Source organism: Neophocaena asiaeorientalis, unplaced genomic scaffold, assembly GCF_003031525.2.
Source record: "Neophocaena asiaeorientalis asiaeorientalis breed wild unplaced genomic scaffold, Neophocaena_asiaeorientalis_V1.1 scaffold102, whole genome shotgun sequence".
NCBI lineage: Eukaryota > Metazoa > Chordata > Mammalia > Artiodactyla > Phocoenidae > Neophocaena > Neophocaena asiaeorientalis.
This window is the reverse complement of record NW_020175078.1, coordinates 1,381,607-1,408,688: the sequence shown is the minus strand read 5'-3', so window position 1 is coordinate 1,408,688 and position 27,082 is coordinate 1,381,607. Positions and strand designations below refer to the sequence as shown.

General features: G+C 39.0%; 1 long non-coding RNA gene across 1 annotated transcript in view; it reads right to left on the bottom strand.

The window, feature by feature from the left end:
• Positions 1-382: 382 nt before the first annotated feature.
• The window catches only part of LOC112412421 (uncharacterized), a 63,337-nt gene continuing 36,637 nt past the window's right edge, over positions 383-27,082 (bottom strand). The window contains exons 2-3 of the long non-coding RNA XR_003005799.1: positions 4,472-4,618; positions 383-601 (exon numbers count right to left, since the gene is read on the bottom strand). This is a non-coding gene — a long non-coding RNA (uncharacterized LOC112412421). The remainder of the gene's footprint in view (positions 602-4,471; positions 4,619-27,082) is intronic.

Genomic DNA, 27,082 nt, shown 5'->3' with positions numbered 1-27,082 from the left:
CAACTGCGTTTGGGATTTTTATCACAATGTTTCGAAATATGCTTTACAACTTTTCATTCAAGAAAAAGAATGAAGTAATGTTGTTTCTCTCTGACCTCCAAAGTTTACATTTTCCTAGAATATCCATGATACGTTATTACTGAGAATTTTAAAAGGCAAAATATTGATAGTCATAAAGTGATGGCTTGAAAACTTGTGACTGTAAAATAGACCATTTGTCATTCACAAAATCAGCACAATATTAAATGTTGATACAAAACAGAAGTATATTACATTGCTGCAGTAGTATTTTTTTCTCTCTGCAGATAATTTTTTAGCAATGTCAAAGTAGGTCAGGTAAGCTTAATGGTACCTTTAAGCCATAAGCTGGCCCTTGGACCCTTACTTTTCTGAGTCTTCTATTCTTGTGCCATTCCTCTGAGCAAGATACTTCCACCAGACCAAGGCAACTGCTTTCGACTCTGAGATAAAGATTTGGGTCTCTGCCACAAACATGTTCAATGTTCCATGGCTGGGGTTGTCCAGGACTGTACCAAGCATTGGGTGTCCTGGGATAAGCAAGACATGATATAATCCACGTTTCCAAAGAACTTTTGGTCTCCTGGAAAAACAAGAGTAATAACAAAATTACAACACAGCAAAATTTGTAAATGACTACAAATTTTCGTAAGAATTAACAAAAACAGCATAATAATAACACCCCCCATGCTCACTTCCTAATGGTCCCTCCCTCTGACACTGTCCTCTACTGATGAGGAAGGAATTTTGGGGGGAAAACACAAAAAACAAGATAAGAATAGTCACCTATATGGGCTTACCAGACAAATCAACTGGCACAAAAAATGTCATCATCAGATTGCCCTACCTCCAAGTGGGGTCACTTGGGGACTTAAGTTCTCCTGTTTTGTTGTTATTGCTTGTTCTTTGTCTTTTTTCCCCCACACACAGCTGCTAAGTGCTCCCTTTCTTTATTGCCTACATTCATCCCCCACAACAGGGTCCTCTTTTCCAAAGTGCAGGCCTAGCTATTTCTGCCTCCCTGCTGAACTCTGGGGAACATAATATATTAATAAAGGAACTCTTTCAGTAACAGAAATCCTACCCAAAATAGTTGAAAGAAAGACTTGTCTAGCTTTCTAACTGGGAAGTTCAAGCAATAAACTTCAGGCACGGCTAGATCCTGGTGCTCAAATGATGTCTTCAAGGATTTGACTTTCTCACTCTATCTCTGTTTTGCTCTGGGTTGATTCTCCCCCTCAAAGTGGCAAAGATGGCCACCAGAAGCTCTAGGATTGCATCATTTTTATAACTAATAATCCTGTCTCCTTCTTCCACTTCCCACTCCCCCTCCCCCCATTCTCTCTTTCCATAAAGCTACCCCAAAACTTCCAGGGACTGTTCACCAGAGAGATGCTATGAAGAAACAAATGTATATTCACTTTACACAGAACTCCTTTAATATTATCTAAAGATTCTTTACTAACTGGGAACAAAACATGACCAAATTGTAGTGGTAAGAAACTATGTAGCTTAATACTTTTCATGGACTTCTTTCTGGAATTTATGGAAAAATAAATGGAATTAAACAGGCTATTTCTTAGCTCCTTGCACCGACCCATTTCTCATTGTACTGTTTAGAAACATCTCCACCCAACTCCTTTATTTGGGTTTTTGGTTCTATTTACAATGATGCTCATGGGCTTTCCCAACTTCTTGGTTGGCATCCCTTCCTTCTAATTCATAGAGCCAACATCAGAATGAAATTTTGTAGCTGCTAGTTATCAACAATAGATTTAAAGAGAGCCAAGTAAGATTTATCTTCTCAGAGAAACACGCTACTCTATCTAGATGTAACATCTTCTGACTTCACATAGGAAAGCTGACTTATTTAATTCCGTGATGCTTGACCTGTTCTTTACGCCAAAATTCTTTTAACGTTTTTTAATTAATTAATACTTTTACTAAAGTATAGTTAATTTACAATATTGTGTCAGTTTCAAGTCTACAGAAAGTGATTCAGTAAGACATATGTATTTTTTTAAGATTCTTTTCTATTCTACTATAGGTTATTACAAGATATTGAGTATAGTCCCCTGTGCTATACAGTAGGTCCTTGTTGTTTACCTATTTTATATATAGCAGTATGTACGTTACTCCCAGACTCATAATTTATCTCCCCCCACCCCTCTCCCTCTATCCCCTTTGGTAACCGTAAGTTTGTTTTCTATGTCTGTGAGTATTTCTCTGTCTTGTAAATAAGATCATTTGTATCATTTTTTTAGATTCCACATATAAGTGATATTACATATTTGTCTTTCTCTGCCTGGCTGACTTCACTTAGTATGATAATCTCTAGGTCCATCCAATGCCAACATTCTTTAACAGTGGTTGCCAAACACAGAGCTGGAAGGCTGTCTCCTTATACTGGAACACAGCAAGCTGGTGCCAAGCTGTGAGAAACACTCAAGAGGGAGAACAGAGTCCAAGAACTCAAAGAAAATGCACATTGCACACGTTCCCCTCCACTGAGCTGGCCCCTTAACCCTGACATTCCCTCAGGCTATAGAAAAGTGGATATAATGTAAAATACTCAGCCCACCACCTGTAAATGTGAGGAAAACAAATCTTCCTCACATGGTAGGAAGAAGGCATCAACACTGTACCACTGGAGTATTACCTGAGCATGATCAAGATGAAAATAATAGCATGGCAAGAACAAACAAATATTCAACATGAAGTAAAAGAGCCCCACTTGATAAATTATAGCTTAAAACAAGAAGGAAATATCTCACAATTGTTTCAGGCTACAGACAGATTTCATAAGAATAAAAATTCATTTTTTTTTAGTGGCTCAAAAACAAATCAATAAAGCAACAGTATGAGATGAAAAGGAAACCTGCCAATCTGAGAAAAATAATTGAGGGTGGATAACATTGTTCTATGGCTATGAAATTCTTTGGCTCTTCTCTCTTTCTTTAAATAAAATAGAGCTGATGAACTCTGGAAATGAAATGGACTCACTGTTTGAAGAGATTCCCTAAGATACCACCTGTTTTCTGCTTTGAAGATTATACTTTTCCTCAAATTTGGAAAGATCAAGGCTTCATGATGATACAGGTGGAAACTTGGCAAATGCGCACATGTGCATATAAACACATACACGTGTGTATGTGTGTGTGTGTGTGTGCATGCACTTGCAGACACACACATGCTCCAGTGGGAAGGAGTAAGTATTTGAGACTTGTTGAAGAGTTAAAATCTTTGTGATCCTTTAAGAAAGTAACATAAATTGGCAAGTACGTGCTGGTCATTCTCATTGGTCAACTCCCCACCCACCACTGTCAGTACCACCATTCTCTGCCCCTCTCTGCCTTGCTCTGGTTCAGGGGAAGCTGACCCCTGAAACTTGTTCCCATTCCCCCAGGCTTCCAGGTGGGCAGGAAAGTCAGAGGGTGGGAGAAGGGAGAATCCTAGGTATTTCTTCCCTCTCTCCCCTGTTCCCATGCATGATCCTCCACAACTCTAGCTTACATGGGAGGGATCCCCTCTTCCACATGTTCACTGTCAGTGGACTCCAGGAACACTCTTTCCTTCCCTTGTGCAGTAGTCCTAGGGATGGGAGCATCTTTAAGCAGTTGTTAGTCTCTGGGATCTTACTGTTCCTTGACTTTTTTCTCTTAACCTCATCCGCATCCCAACAGTAATCCTTTTCTTAATACCTCTAAATTTTAAGCATGGAGGATGAATTCTGTTTCCTGCCATGATCCCGAGTTGTAAAAACAGAAACCGATTTTGGCCAAATTGAGAAAAAAATAAACAAATTAGAAAAAGCAAAGGAAAGAAAAAAGTCTGCTGAATATGGAATTTTTCTCACAGAGAAAAGGCTAGAAATAATAAATGCAAAAAGAAGGTGAAGGAGAAGGAGGAGAAGGAGAAAGAAAGAAAGGTCTAAGAGATTAGAGAGAAGCTAATAGATAATAAAGATAGATAAAAACTATCTACCATAAAAATATTGGGTTGTAAGGAACTAAACAAATAAAGCAGAAATGAAAAAACAAATTTGAAAATATAGAACAAGAAAAGTTTCCCAGAAATGAAGAAAATAAATGCTGCAGACTAAAGGAATATGCTGTGCTTGAAGTAAACTTGATGCAAAGAAGTCAACACCAATTTATATTCTAAGTATACTATTCTTTATATGCTAGTTAGGCTATTATCAAGGATAAAGAAAAACTATTCAAGCATAATACAGAAGAAAACAATCACTATCACAAGGGAAGAAATCATGCTGCCCTCATACTCCTTTACAACAGAGATTGGTTCTACAAAGTTCTCAGGGAAGGAGAATCATTGTTATAGTACATTATGTATTTCTATATGTTAAAAAAGAATTCTTAAGAAAACCTGGAAGATGGATACCATGAGATGAGAGAAGATATGTGATATGTGCTAATGTCTTCATCATACATACCAGGTAATCACGCTGTTTTATTTGTTATGGTGATCTGTGACCAACTGAGGCCATGTGTCTGGGGTCTTGGTTCTGATCCTCCTCTGGGCACCTCCATTCTCCTCCACATGGCCTGTCTGGGTAGTCTCAGGGTTCCAAGAGGAAGCACTGCCAAGAAGACAAGCCCCCAAAGGACAAGCACTTGTTATTAAGCCTCTGCTTATGTCACGCTTGCTAATATCCCATTGGCCAAAGCAAGCACATGGTCAAGCCAGACTCTGTTTGGAAATGTATACACAGGGAATTTGAATCTCAACTACCATTTTTGGCAAGTAATTTAACTTCTCCATGTCTCAGTTTCCTCCTCTGTAAAATAAAGATAACATCTGGTTCACATTATTTGGGGGATTAAATGAGACAATAAAAATATAGCTAACAAAGAACCTAAGAAACAGTAGGTGGTTGACAGATACTAATTCCCACTTGTTATACACCTGCAAAAGGTGTCTCTTGTTAAAAAGAAAATTGGTTGCTTACCTCATCAAATTGGCTTTTGAATAAGCCTCACACTTTCATACAGTTGTGATTAGCATTGTTTTAAATCTGCTTTTTAATGGTTTTATTTATCTTGGGTCCATTATGCAAATCATGTAATTCCTTCCATACAGTGATCTCATTATTTTCTATTGTTTGTCATCTTATCTTTTATTTTTATAGGCTTCTAACTTAAAGAATATTTCCCTTGAACTACCTGAAGGGCATCTCATTTTTTTCCAACTTTATTGAGATATAATGATATATAGGCGCACCTCATTTTATTGTGCTTCACTTTGTTTTGATTCACAGATACGGAGTTTTTTACAAATTGAAGGTTTGTGAGAACTCTGTGTTTAGCAAGCCTATTGGCATGATTATTCCAACAGCATTTGCTCACTTTCTGCCTCTGTGTCACATTATGGTAATTCTTGCCACAATATTCCCTTAAGCCAAAGCCTAATTCGGAGCAAAGCCATAACTCTCTTCAATCTATGAAGGCTGAGAGAGGTGAGGCTGCACAAAGTATGAAGCGAGCAGAGAGGTTGGTTCCTGAAGTTTAAAGAAGCCATCTCCATAACATAAAAGTCCAAGGTGAAGCAGCAAGTAATCCAGAATATCTAGCTAAGAAAATTAATGAAGGTGGCTACACTAAACAAACAATAGATTTTCAGTGTAGATGAAACAGCCTTCTATTGGAAGAAGATGTCATCTAGGACTTCCATAGCTAGAGAGGAGAAGTCAGTTTCTGGCTTCAAAACTTCAAAGGACAGGCTGACTCTCTTGTTAGGGGTTAATGCTCACTTACCATTCTGAAAATCCTAGGGCCCTTAGGAATTATGCTAAATCTACTCTGCCTGTGCTCTACCAATGGAACAGCAAAGCCTGGGGGGCAGCAAATCTGTTTACAACATGGTTTATTGTTTTAAGCCCACTATTGAGACCTACTGCTCAGAGAAAAAAGATTCCTTTTAAAATATTACTGCTTATTGACAATGTACCTGGTCACCCAAGAGCTCTGATGGAGATGTATGAGATTCATGTTGTTTTCATACCTGCTAACACAACATCCACTCTACAGCCCAGGGATCAAGGAGTAATTTCAACTTTCAAGTTTTATTACCCATGATATACATTTTGTAAGGCTATAGCTGCCATAGGCAGTGATTCCTCTAATGGATCTGGGCAAAGTAAATTGAAAACCTTCTGGAAAGGACTCATCGTTCTAGGTGCCATGAAGAACATTCATGATTCATGGGAAGAGGTGAAAATACCAACATTAACAGGAATTTGGAAGAAGTTGATTCCAACCCTCAAGGATGAATTTGAGGGGTTCAAGATTTCAGTGGAGGAAGGCACTGCAGATGTGGTGGAAATAACAAGAGAACTAGAAGTGGAAACTGAAAAAGTAACTGAACTGCTGCCATCTCATGATAATAATTGAGCAGATGGGGAGTTGCTTCTTATGGATGAGCAAAGAAAGTGGTTTCTTAAGATGGAAACTACTCTTGGTGAAGCTGCTGTGAAGACTGTTGAAATGACAACAAAGGATTTAGAACATTATGTAAACTTAGTTGTCTCCAATTTGAAAGAACTTCTACTGTGGGTAAAATGTTATCAAACAGCATTGCATGCTACAGAGAAATTGTTCAGGAAAAGAAGAGTCAGTCAAAGCAGCAAACTTCATTGTTGTCTTATTTTAATAAATGGCCCCAGCCACCACAACTTTCAGCAACCACCATACTGATCAGCCAGTAGCCATCAACATCAAGGCAAAACCCTGTATCAGCAGAAAGATTACAACTTGCTGAAGGCTCAGATGATGGTTAACACTTTTAGCAATAGAATATTTCTTTTTTTTTTTTTTTTTTCAGTACCCAGGCCTCTCACTGTAGTGGCCTCTCCCGTTGCAGAGCACAGGCTCTGGACGCGCAGGATCAGTGGCCATGGCTCATGGGCCCAGCCACTCTGGGGCACAAACCCATGTCCCCTGAATCCCCCTCAACCACTGCGCCACCAGGGAAGCTCTAGAATATTTTTTAACTAAGGTATGTACATTGCTTTTTTAGACAATGCTATTGCACACTTAATAAACTACAGTATGGTATAAACTTAACTTTTATATGCACTGAGAAACCAAAAAATCGGTGTGACTCACCTTATTGCAATGTCCACTTTATTGTGGTGGAATGGAATCAAACATTAAAGCTCTGCTCTTACAGCAACTTTTAATTGTATAATAGAGTGTTGATAACTATAGTTACCATGCTGTATATTAGATCCTCAGAATTTTATTCATCTTGTAAGTGAAAGTTTGTACCCTTTGATCAACATCTCTCAATTTCCCCTACACCTCGACATTGGGCAAACACCATTTTACTACCTGTATGAGTTCACTGCTTTCATTTTTTTAATTTTTATTTTCATTTTTTAATATATTGGAGTATAATTGCTTTACATTGTTGTGTTAGTTGCTGCCGTATAACAAAGTGAATCAGCTATACGTATACATATATCCCCATATCCCTTCCTTCTTACATCTCCCTCCCACCCTCCTTATACCACCTCTCTAGGTGGTCACAAAGCACTGATCTGATCTCCGTGTGCTATGCAGCTGCTTCGCACTAGCTGTCTATTTGACGTTTGGTAGTGTATATAAGTCCATGTCACTTTCTCACTTTGACCCAGCTTACACTTCCCCCTTCCTGTGTCCTCAATTCCATTCTCCACGTCTATTTTATTCCTGTCGTGCTGCTAGGCTCTTCATAACCTTTTTTTTTTCGATTCCATGTATATGTGTTAGCATACAGTACTTGTTTTTCTCTTTCTGACGAAACTTCACTCTGTATGACAGACTCTAGGTCCATCCACCCCACTACAAATAACTAAATTTCATTTCTTTTTATGGCTGAGTAATATTCCATTGTATATATGTTCCACATCTGCATTATCCATTCATCTGTCGACGGACACTTAGTTGCTTCCATGTCCTGGCTATTGTAAATAGAGCTGCAATGAACATTGTGGCACATGACTCTTTTTGAATTATGGTTTTCTTGGGGTATATCCCAGTACTGGTATTGCTGGGACACGTCTATTTTTAGTTTCTAAGGAGCCTCAATACTGTTCTCCATAGTGGCTGAGTCAATTTATATTCCCACCAACAGTGAAAGAGAGTTCCCTTTTCTCCACACCTTTTCCAGCATTTGTTTGTAGATTTTTGATGATGGCCATTCTGACTGGTGTGAGATGATATATCATTGTAGTTTTGATTTGCATTTCTCTAATGGTTAGTGATGTTGAGCATCCTTTCATGAGTTTGTTGGCAATCTGTATATCTTCTTTGGAGAAACGTCTATTTAGGTCTTCTGCCCATTTTGGGATAGGGTTGTTTGTTTTTTGATATTGAGCTGCATCAGCTGCTTGTATATTTGTGAGATTAATCCTTTGTCAGTTGCTTTGTTTGCAAATATTTTCTCCCATTCCGAGGGATGTCTATTTGTATTATTTATGGTTTCCTGTGTTGTGCAAAAGCTTTTAAGTTTCATTAGGTCCCATTTGTTTATTTTTGTTTTTATTTCCATTTCTCTAAGAGGTGGGGCAAAAAGGATCTTGCTGTGATTTATGTCATAGAGTGTTCTGCCTATGTTTTCCTCTAAGAGTTTGATAGTGTCTGGCCTTACTTTAGGTCTTTAATCCATGTTGAATTTATTTTTGTGTACAGTGTTAGGGAGTGCTCTAATTTCATTCTTTTACATGTAGCTATCCAGTTTTCTCAGTATCGCTTCTTGAAGAGGCTGTCTTTCCTCCATTGTATATTCTTGTCTCTTGGATTTCCTATGTATAGTATCATGTCATCTGCAAACAGTGATATTTCAACTTCTTTTCTGATTTGGATTCCTTTTATTCCTTTTTCGTCTGTGATTGCTGTGGATAAAACTTCCAAAACTATGTTGAATAAGAGTGGTGAGAGTGGGCAACCTTGTCTTGCTTCCTGATCTTAGTGGAAATCGTTTCAGTTTTGCACCACTAAGAATGATGTTGGCTGTGGGTTTATCATATATGGCCTTTATTACGTTGAAGTAAGTTCCCTCTATACCTACTTTCTGGAGAGGTTTTATCATAAATGGGTGTGGAATTTTGTCAAAAGTTCTCTGTGCATATATTGAGATTGTCATATGGTTTTTCTCCTTTTATTTGTTAATATGGTGTATCACAATGATTGATTTGCGTATATTGAAGAATCCTTGCATTCCTGGGATAAACCTCACTTGAGCATGGTGTATGATCTTTTTAATGTGCTGTTGGATTCTGTTTGCTAGTATTTGCTTGTATTGCTATAAACTTCCCCCTTAGAACTGCTTTTGCTGCATCCTATAGGTTTTGGGCTGTCATGTTTTCATTGTCATTTGTTTCTATGTATTTTTTGATTTCCTCTTTGATTTCTTCAGTGATCTCTTACTTATTTAGTAGCGTAGTGTCTAGCCTCCATGTCTTAGCATTTTTTACAGTTATTTTCCTCTAATTGATATCTAGTCTCATAGCATTGTGGTCAGAAAAGAAACTTGATACAATTTCAATTTTCTTAAACCTACCAAGGCTTGATTTGTGACCCAAGATATGATCTATCCTGGAGAATGTTCCATGAGCACTTGACAGGAAAGTGTATTCTGTTGCTTTTGGATGGAATGTCCTATAAATATCAGTTGTTTAATGTATCATTTAAAGTTCGTGTTTCCTTATTTATTTTCTTTTTGGATGATCTGTCCATGGGTGAAAGTGGGGTGTTAAAGTCCCCTACTATGAATGTGTTACTGTCGATCTCCCCTTTTATGGCTGTTAGTATTTGCCTTATGTATTGAGGTGCTCCTATGTTGGGTGCATAAATATTTACAATTGTTATTTCTTCTTCTTCTATTCATCTCTTGATCATTATACAGTGTCCTTCTATGTCTCTTGTAATAGTCTCTATTTAAAGTCTATTTTGTCTGATATGAGAATTGCTACTCCAGCTTTCTTTTGGTTTCCGTTTGCATGAAATATCTTTTTCCATCCCCTAACTTTCAGTCTGTATATGTCCCTAGGTCTGAAGTGGGTCTCTTGTAGACAGCATACATACGGGTCTTGTTTTTGTATCCATTCAGCCAGTCTATGTCTTTTGGTTGGAGCATTTATCCCATTTACATTTAAGTTTTTGTTTTGTTTTGTTTTGTTTTGTTTTGTTTTCAGTACGCGGGCCTCTCACTGTTGTGGCCTCTCCCGTTGCGGAGCACAGGCTCCGGACACGCAGGCTCAGCAGCCATGTGTCACGGGCCCAGCTGCTCCGCAGCATGTGGGATCCTCCTGGACCGGGTCATGAACCCATGTCCCCTGCATCGGGGCGGACTCTCAACCACTGCGCCACCATGGAAACCCAAGATAATTATTGATATGTATGTTCCTATTACCATATTCTTAATTGTTTTGGATTTGTTTTTGTAGGTCTTTTCTTTCTCTTGTGTTTCCTGCCTAGAAAAGTTCCTTTAGCATTTGTTGTAAAACTGGTTTGGTAGTGCTGAATTCTCTTAACTTTTGTTTGTCTGTAAAGATTTTAATTTCTCCGTCAAATCTCAATGAGATCCTTGTTGGGTAAAGTAATCTTGGTTGTAGGTTTTTCCCTTTCATCGCTTTCAATATGTCCTCCCACTCCCTTTTGACAGAGTTTCTGCTGAAAGAGCAGCTGTTGAGAACCTTATAGGGATTCCCTTGCATGTTATTTTTTGCTTTTCCCTTGCTGCTTTTAATATTTCTTTGTATTTAATTTTTGTTAGTTTGATTAATGTGTCTTGGCATGTTTCTCCTTGGATTTATCCTGTATGGGACTCTCTGTGCTTCCTGGAGTTGATTAACTATTTCCTTTCCCATATTAGGGAAGTTTTCAACTATAATCTCTTCAAATATTTTCTCAGTCCATTTCTTTTTCTCTTCTTCTTCTGGGACCCCTATAATTCGAATGTTAGTGCATTTAATGTTGTCCCAGAGGTCTCTGAGACTGTTGTCAATTCTTTTCATTATTTTTTCTTTATTCTGCTTGGCGGTAGCTATTTCCACTATTTTATCTTCCAGGTCACTTATCCGTTCTTCTGCCTCAGTTATTCTGCTATTGTTCCCTTCTGGAGAATTTTCAATTTCATTTATTGTGTTGTTCATCATTTGTTGTTTGCTCTTTCATTCTTCTAGGTCCTTGTTAAACATTTCTTGTATTTTCACCATTCTATTTCAGAGATTTTGGATCATCTTTACTATCATTATTCTGAATTCTTTTTCAGGTAGACTGCCTATTTCCTCTTCATTTGTTTGGTCTGGTGGGTTTGTACCTTGATCCTTCACCTGCTGCGTATTTCTCTGCCTTCTCATTTTGCTTAACTTACTGTGTTTGGGGTCTCCTTTTTGCAGGCTGCAGGTTCATAGTTCCCATTGTTTTTGGTGTCTGCCCCCAGTGGGTAAGTTTGGTTCAGTGGATTGAGTAGGCTTCCTGGTGCAGGGGACTGGTGTCTGTTTTCTTGCAGATAAGGCTAGATCTTGTCTTTCTGGTGGGCAGGACCACATCCAGTGTTGTGTTTTGGGGTGTCTATGAACTTAGTATGATTTTAGGCAGCCTCTCTGCTCATGGGTGTGGTTGTGTTCCTGTCTTGATAGTTGTTTGGCATGGGGTGTCCAGCACTGTAGCTTGCTGGTCGTTGAGTGGAGCTAGGTCTTAGTGTTGAGATGGAGATCTCTGGGACAGCTTTCTCCATTTGATATTACATGGGGCTGGGAAGTGTCTGGTGGACCAATGTCCTGAATTCGGCTCTCCCACCTCAGAGGCTCAGGCCTGATACCCGGCTGGAGCACCAAGACCCTGTCAGCCACATGGCAGTGAATGTGGCAGTCTCCATTGTGAAGTCAGATTATGAGGATCTACAATAGCCGTTCAGCTAGAACAGGCTGACTTGGTAGTAATTTGTCTACGAGGCTATCTCCAGCAGCCCATGGCTGAAATAGGTCTCTGCATGAGCAGCCAGAATCTTAAACGTTTATATAGCAGTCTTCACTGGGTTCAGTCACAGATTCAGTACGGATGGTCTCAAGAACACCTTACTCTCTCAAGGTTGTGTGCTTGAAACACCTCCTGAGCCTGAGGGTCTACAAGCTGCAGGAAGACGAGACCACCCCGGGGCGGCCTGCACGCCGTGATTCTTGCCATGAACCCTGCTGCTGCCATCATGGAATCCGGCTTCCCCCGCTGCTCTGCAGTGAGTTTTCAGTGAAGCTTTCTCTCTGTGCTGATGAGATTCATGCTACCTGAGTTGCCCAAAGCCATAGAGTGCTTTAATGTTGGGGCTGAGGTACAAACTCAGCAAATCTGGCTCCACGGTCTGTGTTACCTCACCCTAAATGCCTCCTTCCCGCGAGCCGCCTCCTCAAGCCCACACCACCGCAGGAAGAGTCGCCCATGCCAGCGCTCCTGCACAGCCGCACAAACCCCTCTCAGCCTTAGAGTCTCGTGTTTTCAGTCTAGCACCTGTGGGTTTTCAGTCTAGGAACCTAGTGGGGTCTAGGAACCTAGTGGGGTTCCAGTCCCACCAGCTCCCGTGAACAAACCAGTTCAGTGTTTTTAGATTCCACATAAAAGTGAGGTCATACAGTATTTGTCTTTCTCTGTCTGACTTATTCCACTTAGAATAACGGGAGGGCATCTTATTTGATCTTCATAAAACCTTCTGAGGCAGATAAAGAAATTTTCATCTTCCCTCCACTGCCGGGAAAATTACAACCACGAAAGGTGAAATAAACATCAAACGTCATCCAGTGAAAGCGGCAAGACAAAGTCCAAAATCTCAGTCCTCCCTGGCCTCAGATCTTTAGACTGTAACATCTTTTTCCACATTCTCTTCAGTCTTTTAAAGAATCTATGTTGACATTCCAGAAGTGTTGTCATTGCTAAGCTTGTACAATCTTTTTCACATTCCCTTGAAGGAAATTCATGGTAGTTAATAAAATCTAACTAGTTAAGCTCTTTCTCCAGATATTAAGCACAAACCTGCTATGAGATTAGTATGTGTATAGCATTGTGTAACAGCTTTAAAAGAACATTTCTCTTTTCATTTGACTAAAATAAGGCTTACAAATTCACTAATGAACTGGAGAAAGTGTTAAAGGAGACTCCTTAGAATACACCTGTGTTCTGCTTTGAGTCCAGCAATTTCCCTTAATTAGAAAAGATCAAGTTCTCATAAAGATGTTGATGGAATCTTGGTATTTCCATATGTGTCACATACCAAAACACATTCATACAAGCATGCACACAAACACACACATCCATGGAAAGAAATAAATATTCCACATATATATACTGATAAGAAGTGTTAAATTCTGTATAATCATTCAGAAAGATAACACAGATTGAGGAGGATTGCAAGTTCTTGTGCATCAATCAGTGATCTTTAGTTGCAACAACAAAGTCCAGCTCTGGAAGACTTGAATAATAAAAAAAGGACTTATTAGAAGGCTATGGGGTGACTCACAGACCAAAGGAGTAAGTGCAAAATTGTCTTGGCAAAGAGCTCCAGGGATACAGGTAGCAAGAACCAGTCTGGGGTTTTGCCAAGTTCCCTTGGGGATGAATGGGCTCTAGTTTTTCTATCTTTCTATCACAGAGTCAAACCTTGGGAAGAAACATCTGATTGGGTCATGGACTCACACTTTAACCAGCTGAGGGTGGGCATTTTGGTCGACAATTAATAAGACTGCAAAGAATGAGTAAGAAGTAATTCCCCAAAGGAAACCACGGTGCTATAATCAAAAGGAAGGAAAGAATGCTGGAATGTGAAAAATAAAATGAAATAAAATAGCAAATGTCTTATTTAGATTTACTGTATTCTATAGGGGAAAATTTGCTGCAGGTAAAGCCAATAAATTAAGCTGATTTAAGATTATCCCATTTAACCATTACAGAGACTTATTCTAAGAAGTTCTCAGTACCTCCAGTTAGATGTAGTTGTATATTATTCTCTTAGTTTATTACTTACAGTTACCTGTTTTATTGTTATTAAGCCTGTCATTTAAAAACATAAGCAGCACAATATATTCCATTCTAAACTCCACTTTCTTTCATCACATAATTATGTTAGAAAACACTAAGCCTTCTGCTACAATGAGATAATACAATCCCTAGTTGTTCAAAGACACATGGCAAACAATGCCTAAAAGGGGAATGTTATCTTACAGTAAAATATGCCTACCTCTGAGGGCTTTGTTTTACCTCTGCTAATGTGCTTTTGGAATTCTGACAGAGATGTACCTATAGGAATGCCATTGACTGACAAATCATTACATACAGAAGAGCCAGAGGGGGAAAAAATGACACTAAGAATTCAAAACAAGACAGTGAGTGCATTTTGAAATGAATTTTGGAAGGCATATTACACGTAAATTTAAACCTTCTTTCTTGAAAACTGCCATAACTGTTTTCCTTGATTGTAATAAGGCATTTGGTAGAATTAAGTATTTGATATCTATAAATCATTTAAAAGATGGAACAAAGAGCTAGGGTTATTGGTGTGTGATGTGTTGCCCCTGAATTTACTCAGGGAATGAGGTATAAAGATGTGATTCTGTGAGTGCTCCAGCAAACAGGACACGGTTTTTCACAGGGGTAGATAAGGATTATGTGTGAACTCAGAGTTTTAGAACTCAGAGAACTTAGAATTAGACAGAGAGGTCAGAAATCACCCAGTACAGATCCTTCATGTAACAGCGTCTCCTGTCATTCTTGTGACTTATACGTCTTGTTCAAAGTTAGTAGCGATCCCAGTCATATCAACTCTGATTCACTCTTGTTTTACCCTCAGAAAGAAGGAAACTTTTACTAGAATATCTGGAAAGGGTTTCAAATTGTTCTACCCCACCAAAAAGTCCCTGGGTTGAAGAAAGTAGGGAACAATCATGATGAAAATGTGGGCCAGTCCTCTGTCCTTCGAGTATATTAAAAACACTCAAAGAATCTGTGAGTGGTTAGGGACCTAAGAAGTTACCCCTTTTTCATTTTTTGCTTTGTTTTTAAAAATAATGTATGGTCAGGAATTCTCTGGCAGTCCAGTGGTCAGGACTTTGAGCTTCCACTGCAGGGGCCCAGGTTCGATCCCTGGTCTGGGAACTAAGAGCCCACAAGCCGCACTACTACTACTACTACTAATGTATGGTGACTTTAGACAGCAACTAGCAAAATCTTATTTCCCGGAGAAAAAGTCTGCACCATCTCAAACTGTTTTCGTTTTCATTTCAATGACAAGACCCACATTTATTCACATGCCACTTTCCCATGACTTAATAAATTTAGTTATTAGAAAAACCTCCCTTGTACGGACTCACATTCTCTTTTCTATAATATACACTTTGTTTGACTTAATATAATACAATGCACTTTGAGGATTTCTTTCAAGATCGTAATCTGTCCATAAACTTCCCATGAACAATACAAATTTTTCTTTCTGAATCAAAGACGCTGTCTAATAGATTCATTCATCCATATCGAAAGTAAGTGTCTCTTCTGATCCTGAATCAGTGTCAGAATCACTGGCTGTGCAAAGTCATAGGCTCCACTCCAAACTGAATGAATGTGAATCTCTGAAGATAAGACCAGAGAATCTACATTTTAAATAAGCTCCTTCTGATTCTTATATACACTTAAATCTGAGATCCAATGCCTAAGGGATAGGGATCAAAGGCTGATGTGGATTCAGGCACCTTTAAACTTACTCTCAGAATATCTTCTCATTCCACAAGAAAAAAAAAAAATCTGAAAGCTCTTTAGTCCCACAGAGCACTAGATTTACACAGGTGTAGGAATCCAGTACTTAGTACTTACCCAGTCTGTTGGGGGTAATTGTTCAAAGGGCTGTAGTCTGCATGGAGAACGTACTATAAAATAATGAGGGGCAGGCTAGCATCAAACACAAGAAGTTGAGGGTGGAGACAGCCCTGTGAAATACTGCCCTCATCTTCTCTCATGAATATGAACAAGACTCCATATACCTGAAATTTAAGGCAAGCTTGTTTTATATCAAACTTGGATCCCTGAGATGCCTTTATATGAGACAGTGTTATAAAATGTTGGCTTTGGTAGTCCACATTAGAATTAAACCAGTTATACAAGCCTCGAACCAATGTTCCACTGTGTACGTTGGTAGGGACATCAGGAGACTGAGTTCTAGACTGAAATACTGAATGTATCCGAGACCTTAATCCTTGGAGCTCTCTTCTTTCTCTATCTACATTCACTCTTTTGGCATTCTCGTGGCTTTAAATATCAGCAATACTCTATGACCACTCAATTATCTAGTCCAATTCTCTTATCTAAATTCTCGATTCATATTCACCTGCCTATTTGACATCACTGCTTGGATATCTAAAGACATCTCAAAGGAAACATTTCTAAAACTGAACTGTTCATCTCCCTCCAAACCTGCTCCTCTTGCAGCCTCGGCCATCCTTAGGTAAGTGCAACACTATCTTTCCAATTGCTCAGGCTAAAAGTCTTGGAGTCGCCTTTCATTTTTCTCTTTTTCACCCCAAATCCAATCCTTCAGTAAATCCTCTTGGCTCCACCTTCAAAATTTAGAATTCAACCTCTTGGACCATTTCTACCACTCCCACCTGGTCTGAGCCACCATCTTCTCTTGCCTGAATTATTACAACAGCCTCCTAATAACTGGTTTCCCGGTTCTACCCTGGCCTCACTCTAATCCATTCTCAACATAAAAACCCAGAGTAATCCACTTAAAACTAAACACAAATATATCACTTCACTGCTCAGGATTCTTCAATATCTCATTTCACTCATTTGGAGTAAAAACCAAAGTCCTTGCCAAGGCCCACAAGGCTCCACATAGATCTGGTTCTCCAGGACCTCTGAGACTTCATTTCCAGTACTCCCTCCCACTGCCTTGCTCATTCAGCCCCAGCCCCTGGCCCTGGCCTCCCAAAGATGTCATCACACCCCTGCCTCAGGGCTTTGCACAGGCTTTCCCCAGGTCCTCTCAATACTTACTCCTTCACCTACTTTATGTTGCTACTCAAAAATGTCACCTTGTCAGTGAATACCTCCTTGACCTCCCTATTTAAAATTTGCCCAGTACCCCCAGTACACCTTACCCTCCTTTCCTGCTGCTATGGTTTGAATGTTTGTGTCCTTTCCTCTCCCCCAAACCCCCTAATTTAAATGTTGAAATCTTAATGCCCAAAGTGATGGTATTAGGAGAAGCCTTCAGGAGGTGCTTAGGTCATGAGGGTGGAGCCCTCATGAATGGAATTAGAGCGCTGTTATAAAAAAGATCCCTCAGAGCTCTCCTAGCTCCTTCTAGCAATATGAGGACACAATGAAAAGGTGTTGACTGAATCAGGAAGAGGGCCTTCACCAGAATGTGACCATACTTTGAACTTGAACTTCCAGCCTCTAGAACTCTAAGAAATAAATTTCTGTTATTTTTAAGCCACCCAGTCTGTGGTATTTTGTTATAGCAACCCAAACAGACTAAGACACCTGTTTTTTTTTTTATGTGTTGCTGCATTTAATATACCCTATAATTTAATTTTTTGTTTTTATTTATTATTTGCCTTCTTCCACTAGGATAGAAACTCTATCGAAGCAGTGATTTTTGTCTTTTTTTTTTTTCCGCTGCTGTATTTCCAGTACCCAGAATAATTCCTGGAACAAAATATGTTTTCAAATAAATGTTTTCTAAGTGAATCAGTTAATGAATAAAGAAGGCTGCCCAGCTCCATGGCCCTGATAGAACAGGTCACTTAAGTTCACATCCTCTATCCTCATTTGTAAAGTGTGATTCATGATCCTTATTAAGATCCCTACCATGCTCTAAAATTAAAGTCATGATCATAGATCCATAGATATGGCAGGAAGCCCAATGATGCTCTAGGACAGAGTCTCACTATCTGAACACCTGTAAAACCAAGCTGAAGTGGCTGTGAGAAAGGCACCCAGTGGTCCCCATGATAAAGACTAAGTTTCAACATAACTTGGTGTCAAGGTGGATCTGACGTTGCACTATCCTGTCTCAAAGAGTCATAAAGAAAATCTGTCTGATGGCTTTGTCCTTATACCTTTTAGCTACTTTTGGCAACCCAGGCAGTGTTCACTGCCTCCACCCAGCATGGTTTTGTAAATGTTAGACACCCTATAGAGTTTTAAGAGATGAAATATCTAATTAAAATGAGATTTCTGGTGGGAATAGCTTTCAGAGAGTAATGATGTGATGAGACAATATTTAAACAGAAATGTCTGAGACCAGAAGTCGGGAGAACTTAATCCTAAACCTAGTACTGTCACCATCTGTGACTTCAGCCCTTTATGTCTCAGTTTCCTCATTTGTCAAAGAGATTTGCTATCCCTCACAGGGTAATTGTGGAAATTGCAGAAGATAATCGATGTAGAAGGGTCTTTTGTCTTTTTTTTTTTGGCTGCGTTGGGTCTTTCATTGCTGCATACGGGGTTTCTCTAGTTGTGGCAAGCGGGGGCTGTTCCTCCTTGTGGTGCGCAGGCTTCTCATTGCGGTGGGCTCTCTTGTAGAGCACGGGCTTAGTTGCTCCGCAGCATGTGGGATCTTCCCAGACCAGCGTTCAAACCCATGCCCCCTGCATTGGCAGGCAGATTCTTGACCATTGTGCCACCAGGGAAGTCTGATGTAGAAGTATTTTTTAAATTTATAAATACCCTACACCTACATAGTCAAGGAATTGTTTCATCCTTTTAAAGCACTAACAATGTGCTAAGTGCTAAAAATGACAGAGAATTAAGTGGGATCTTTGCTCATAAAGCTATGAGATGCATTCCTATAGGCTCAAAATCTACCTAACAGGATATGACATGCACACTGGGAGATACTCCAGGGAACAGGCTGTTGACAGAGTGGAAAAGTCAGGCATATGCAATTACAATGTTGAATCCAATCATCGTCATGAGTTCAGGGTAGATATTTATGGATCATCATGGGGATCGGGAGGAACTTGACATTCTGGATGGGTAGTAGGAGACGATTTTCTTGAGGAAGGAGAAGTTATCAAAGACAAAGTCACTTCCAAGTCAAGAATTGGATACTTTACAAGTTGTACAGCTCATCTATTTAACAGGCCGTCACATTTGCTGCATGCAGAAGCTGAGTTTGGTTGCCATGAGACCACAGTAGACATTCTGAGTGCCACACTTGGTAGCAGCACAGCTGTAATCAGGACAGACTGCAATCAGGACCCTTTTCTCTGGCTCCATAGATAGTGACAAAATCCATGTTTTCTTTTTCCAGGGCCCAGTTCAGAAATCAGTGCTGATCAAACAAAGCACACATTCTCTCTGGCACTGAATTTGACTCGGCAGAGTCTGTACAGAGATCCTGGCAAGCAAGAGATTCATTTTTCGAAGCCATGGACAGTTCCTGGAAGCAAATCTACTCCTAGTGCAGTGTTCCAAGAAGAAAAGTGAGAAATTTTTAGAGATGGGCAGAAGGGAAGATATAAGAATAACCATAACAAGATCCTTAGAGGGGAGAGCCGTATTGGATTAAACTTTATATGCCCTATAACAGCTATACAGTGCCTAAGTAAGTGCCTATAAAAAACTACATATGTTAATTAATGGAAGGAAGGAAGCCTAGTCAGGACAGGCTAAGCATCTATGATTGTATTCATTTGGTTGCAGAATCAAAACCTTCAGCCTTTAAAGTCACCAGGACCGCTCATTACTCTACGGACATACAACTCTTATTTCTGAATGCCATCCATGTGGCACAGCCACCGAACTGAGGCAGCAATCAGAAGAAGCAGATGGGTGCTCTGTGCTTTACCCAGTCTGATTTGGCCAAGGCCACACAGATAGGTTCTACAAAAGAAGCATTATTGCCATTGTCACTGAAACACAAATCTACTTCTGGAAGACAAATGCCTTATAAATACACCAGATGAAAAACAAAGTGAATTTAAGCCTACATGAGCAAGAGAAGATTCTTCCTTTTTTAATTTAATTTTTACTTTTTTCAGCTTTATTGCGATATAATTGACAAATAACTGTGTAAATTCAAGGTGTGCAATGGGATGATTTGATATACATATATATTGTGGGAAGATTACCACAATAAGTTAGACACATCCTTCACATCACATAGTTACCATCCTGTGTGTGTATGTGGTGAGAACATTTAAGACACACTCTTTTAGCAAATGTTAAGTATACAATACAGTATTGTTAACTACAGTCACTATGCTGTACATTAGATCCCCAGAACTTATTCATCTTGTAATTAATGTCCGCTTCTACTTTTCTCTGACAAACCTTTCAACCTTTAAGGTCCTCAAAACATTCCTGTTTCATATCTTTGTTTCTGGTCCCCTCAGTGACTTTAGCTGTTTTCAGCACTTGTACATAGGAACTCCTCTTACATGACATAGTCAACTAACGCAATATCCAGGCCTTACAGATAGGCTGGTTGCTGGAAAGTTAGCTTCTGACATGCCATATAAGTTTTCCAACAGATATCCAGCAATAATACATAATTACATTATATACTTATTATTATAATACATTATACTATATCATAATCATATAATTCTACCTCTGCTGGATGTAGTGTAATCTTCTCTCAGTGACTCATAAAGCACTTTAGGATCCTGGTGTGTCTCAGTTATACCTGGGCTCTCAGCAAGCAAAACAACTGTGCCAAAGTGCTGGTGAGCAGAACATTATGTTTAGTAGATTCCTGGTAAGCGCAACTACATCTTTACTCCAGAACTATTTGGTATGTAGATAGCTCTTAGGAACCTAAGCATTTTCTATCTGCTTACTTACCAAGATTAGTTCTATTTAGTTTCCTGGATCAAACAAGATCAGGTGTGCTCTATTTAGCATGTTTTAAAATATTTGCTTATGATTATACTCAGTTGTCCTCCAAGGGTTTTTCCTTCTTATGTTTTTATCTCAGATTCTCTCCAGGCTCAAATATTTTATTTTCCATGGCAATTTCTTCCCCTGGATGTTTATTTTAAGGCTATGTACAATGAGTCCTTCAAAAAGTTGGCTCACTGACTGGTGCTTACTGGCTACATCTTACACAGCAAAAATAAGCAATATATTATTCAGCAAATAACCAAAATATTCTTGGAAATAATATAGATTTAAGGTTCTCCTAGCACGATCTGCAGAGCTCTGGGTTTTTACAGATGTGCTTTGCTGGTCACTGTGATATGAAGAGAAAGCTAAACTCACTTCTCTCTGTGCATCTCATATTCCTCACCTTGAGCTGTTCTTTCCTTAACTGTTTTATATATTGGAATTCCGAATAAGGTTGTTTGTAAAATGGATTTCATAGCATAAAAATAGTTTGACAATAGCAATATTGCCTCACCCACTGACTGACTGTGAATATTTCATTTTGATTGATCTAGTTGCCTGTTGACAAAACTACTATTGGGAAGTAGCAGTGATGCTGAGAAGTCCTTTTCTGGTGTAGAAATATTTTTAAATCCTTACCAAGGGTTCACTGCTTAATAAAGCCCATATACTCCCAATGCTTACTGCCCAAAGTATCATTATGCCCACCACTCAACTGGGCTTCCACCCTACAATTCTAAAATCTAAGCAAGCATGTGTGTTGTTGCTTTGAATATTTGGATTAGAAATTATTGGAGAAGCACGTTCTCATGCAGTTTGACTCTTCTCCACATAGGAGTAATTACCCCACATTGCAGCTGGACTCAAGGGATTTTGAATGTAGTAACGAATTCCTGTAAACCTTCCAAGAAATACAAAACCATATGTCTCAGGGACTTGGTTGGAGGCTGAAGCTATAGATAAGGATGTGGAAAGGGAATGGTAGTACTTCTAAAGCCAACTGGTTATGAATTAAAATTCATTGCTAATGTAAATGAAGCTAGAATGCATATTTCCCATGCTGTTTAGGGTGGAATTTGTCATAGTAGTAGGAAACTGGATGCTAAACTTTATAATTTTCTTTCTAATGATTAAAGAACAGAATGTCCATATTCTTAGAATTTTCATAATAGAAGTTCAAATTTATATATGGCTTATATTAACTGGATAGCTATAAAGAGAAACTCTCAGAAGCTTAGGCAAGATCAGAAAAAGGTCAAAATATGAGACTGAAAGTAATGAGAATTAAAACACAATAGATGAAAATAGTCTTCTGGAAAAGTTCCATATTCAAGAGATCTTTTCTTCTTACTGAGGAGATCCAAATCCAGGCAAGAAATTAAACATAAATAAGAAAAGCAGTAACAATCAATTATATCCATTTATTATCTCTAGAAAGGGTGGGACGTGTTTATAGAAGCACAGTATTTCATACTGATGCTGGGAAAAGAGGAACCAAAAATAAAAATTCATAACATTCTTTAAGAAGAGATAGCATATCTAAGTGACCTGAGGTAAACTCTCATTGAATAAGGATGGTTTAGCAAGCTTTTCTTATAGCCTTTTAAAAAAAAATTATTTACTTATTTATTTTTATTTTTGGCTGCATTGGGTCTTCATTGCTGCGTGTGGGCTTCCTCTAGTTGCGGTGAGTGGGGCCTACTCTTCGTTGTGGTGCAAGGGCTTCTCATGGCAGTGGCTACTCTTGCTGCGGAGCACAGGCTCTAGGGGCACAGGCTTCAGTAATTGCAGCACATGGGCTCAGTAGTTGTGGCTCGCAGGATCCAGAGCATAGGCTCAGTAGTTGTGGCGCACAGGCTTAGTTGCTCCACAGTATATAGTATCTTCCTCCTGGACCAGGGCTCGAACCTATGGTCCCCTGCAGGTGGATTCTTAACCACTGTGCCACCAGGGAAGTCCTCTTATAGCCTTTAAGCAACTTTTAGGATCTCAAGAAAGAATAGGGAAAATAGATGTCTATAATCAGCCAACCATAAGTAAAAGAGATTAGTCTAGATATACTGGATGGGCCTGATTCAATTAAGGCCTGAAAGGCTTTAATTGCAGATCTGAGGTTTTCTGGAATAAGAAAAGAATTTCTCCTATGGACTGCAGTTACAGCCTGTGTCTGAGACTTCAGGCCTGCCTTTCCTCACAGCCTGACCTATGGACTTTAGACTTGCCAAACCAGCTCCCACAATCACTTAAGCCAGTTCCTCGAAATAAATCCCTTACTGTATCTTTCCTATTGGTTCTGTTTTTTCTGGTTGAACCCTGACTGACATCCTCCTGCACAACCTTTCTCAGGCAACTAACAGAGAATGTATGTCATCAATAAGAAAGAATCAATAAAGAAAGAGGAAGACAAGGATCAAGCAAACAGGGAATTCAATTTAAAAGAGAGATAAAGGGAATCCCAGGATGATGGTGACTAAACATTCCCAGGGAAACAGCTGTGGACCATGTTGGATAGGATGTCTAACATCCCTAAGGAAAACAGAAAGGGATACACTAGTTGTCTCTTATCTACAGTTTCACTTCCCTTGTTTCAGTAACCCATGGTCAACTGTGGTCTGAAAATATTAAATGGAAAAATTCCAGAAATAAACAAAGTTTTAAGTCACACACCTTTCTGAGTAGTGTGATGAAATCTCACAACTTCCCTTCCAGGATTCGAATCATCCCACTGTCCAGAGCATCCTGCCCATTAGTCACTTAGTAGCCATTTCAGTTATCAGAATGACTGTTACAGTATCACAGTGCTTGTGTTCCAGTCACCCTTATTTTACTTAATGATGGCCCCAAAGCACAAGAGTGGTGATTTGGATATACCAAAAGAGTGCTTCCTTTAAGGGAAAATGTGAAAGTTCTCAATATGGAAAGGGGGGAAAAAAATGTATGCTGAGGTTGCTAAGATCTATGCTAAGAACGAATCTTCTATCCGTGAAATTGTGAAGAAGGAAAAAGAGTTTGTGTTTGTTTTGCAAACTCCTAAAGTTACAGCCAGTGTGTGACATGTGCTTAGTTAAGATGCAAAAGGCATTAAAGAGAGAGACTAAATTCACAAACCTTTTACTACTGTATATAGTTACAGTTGTTTTATTTTATTATTAGTTATTGTTGTTAATCTCATTGTGCTTAATTTATAAATTGAGTTTTATCTTAGGTATGTATGTATAGGAAAAAACATAGCATATAGTTGAACTCTTAACAGGAGTTTGAACTGCATAATCCACTTATACATGAATTTTTTTTCAGTAGTAAATCATACAGTAGTACTACACAATCTGAGGTTCTTTCAATCCACAGGTTCAGAACCTCTGATACAGAGAAACCATGGATACAGAGGAAGTAAAAATATGGAGAAACTTCAGATATGGAGAAACTGTGGATATGGAGGGTAGACTCTAATACTTGGATTTTTTACTGCTTGAGAGTCAGCAGCCCTAACCCCTGCTGTTCAAGGATCAACTGTATATAGGGTTCAGAACTATCCAAAGTTTCAGGCATCCACTGAGGGTCTTGGAGTGTATCCCCCTCAGATAAGAGGCGACTACTATACTCATAAAGTGAAAATTAGTAATACATATCAGATTAACAGGTTAGTAGCTGAGAAGACAAAAGCCAGATATATTTTAAAACAATATTGACAGGAGTTCTTAGTGACTAATACAAAAATGTACATGTTGCCTTGCCTGCCCATTTATTGGTGGAACCACAGAAGTTTGCAATTCACTGAGCATAGGAAGCAGGGACACCAGCGAAACTCTTCCAGTGCAGATGTGCCATAATTATGGGTTTTTTGGTTTGCTTGTTTTTTTGCAGTACGCGGGCCTCTCACTGTAGTGGCCTCTCCCGTTGAGGAGCACAGGCTCCGGACGCGCAGGCTCAGTGGCCATGGCTCACGGGCCCAGCCGCTCCGCTGCATGTGGGATTTTCCAGGACCGGTGCACGAACCCGTGTCCCCTGCATCGGCAGGCGGACTCTCAACCACTGCGCCACCAGGGAAGCCCCATAATTATGTCTTGACTGAGATTATTATCGATTTTGTGTTCTGAAGAAAAATGTCTCAGCAATGAATGCTTAAAATGAAAATTTCTGGGGACTTCTTGGGCGATCCAGTGGTTAAGACTCTGTACTCCCAATGCAGGGGGCCCAGGTTCAATCCTTGGTCAGGGAACTAGATCCCACATGCCTCAACTAAAAGATCCCTCATGCTGCAACTAAGACCCGGAGCAGCCAAATAAATAAATAAATAATTTTAAAAATAAATAAAATAAAATGAAGTTTTCTGAATAGGGTTGAAGAAATGATCTGGGAAAGATGCCAGGAAGGAAAAGATTTCTAAGAGGAGAAGGAGAACTAAAAAGTTGTGTTGATAGAAAAATGTTTTTAGTAGACGGGAAGAAACTCAGTACTACTAAGGTCGTGGTGTGGGGAATAAAACTCCAGTGTCAGAGTAACAGCTTTGATATCTTTCAGCTGCCAGAGACTATAAAATAAAATCATATTATTTAGATATCAGCATCATGTTTTATGCTAAACTGTGTCAAAAGCTAAATTTAAAGCAAATTTAGGCATAAATTGGATTGTTAGGTGAAGGAATGCCTTCTAAAGTTCTGGAGAGTCCAATAACTAACAAGTAATGGAATTATGAGCAGTGATTTCTATTAGGCTCAGGTAGATAAGTGAAGTGTCATTCAGGTATGTCATAGATCTGAAGTGGATGGACAGGTTATAAATAGTAAGTACAATGCTCTAGGGTCAATTGAGTAGTGGCTTCAAGGGCATCAAAGGGCTTTAAGAGCTCTTTCTTCTACATCAGCATCTGAGGATTCTAGGGAAAGTTGGAGATACAATGCCTTAATCTTTAGTGAGTTTATCTTAAAATAATGAAAACAAATGCATTCATATGTACATATAGGGATAAATACCATAGTATCATAAATTAGAAAGACTGACTTCAGCAAGTGGTGTTGGGAAAGTTGGACTGCCATATGTAAATCAATGAAGTTAGAACACACCCTCACACCATACACAAAAATAAACTCAAGATTGCTTAAAGTCTTAAATATAAGACATGAAACCATAAAAATCCTAGAAGAAAACACAGGCAAAACATACTCTGACATAAATTGTATCAATGTTTTCTTAGGTCAGTCTACCAAGGTAACAGAAATAAAAGCAAAAATAAACAAATGGGGCCTAATCAAACTTATAAGCTTTTGCACAACAAAGGAAACCATAAACAAAACAAAAAGACAACATACAGACTGGGAGAAAATATATGTAAATAATGTTAACAACAAGGGCTTAATTTCCAAAATATACAAACAGCTCATACCGCTCAATATTAAGAAAATAAAAAATCCAGTCAAAAAAAGGGCAGAAGACCTAAATAGACATTTCTCCAAAGAAGACATACAGATGGCCAATAGGCATATGAAAAGATGTTCAACATTGCTAATTATTAGAGAAATGCAAATCAAAACACTAATGAGGTACCACCTTACACTGATCAGAATGGCCAGCATTAAAAATTCTGCAGATAATAAATGCTGGAGAGGGTGTGGAGAAAAGGGAACCCTCCTACACTTTTGGTGAGAATGTAAATTGGTGCAGCCACTATGGAAAACACTATGGAGGTTCCTCAAAAAACTAAAAATAGAATTGCCATATGATCCAGCAATCCCACTCCTGGGCACATATCTGGACAAACTATAATTTGAAAAGATACATGCATCCCTATGTTCATAGCAGCACTATTTACCATAGCCAAGACATGGAAATAACCTAAATGTCCATCAACAGATGAATGGATAAAGGAGATGTAGTATATATATTCAATGGAATATTACTCAGCCATGAAAAAGAATGAAATAATGCCATTTGCAGCAACATGGATGGATCTAGAGATTATCATGCTAAGTGAAGTAAGTTAGAAAGAGACAAATACCATAAGATATCACCTATATGTGGAATCTGAAGTATGACAGGAATGAACTTATCTACGAAACAGCAACAGACTCAGACATAGAGGACAGACTTGTGGTTGCCAAGGGGGAAGGGGTTGCGGGAAGGTTGGATTGAGAGTTTGGGATGAGCAGATGCAAACTATTATACACAGAATGGATAAACAACAAGGT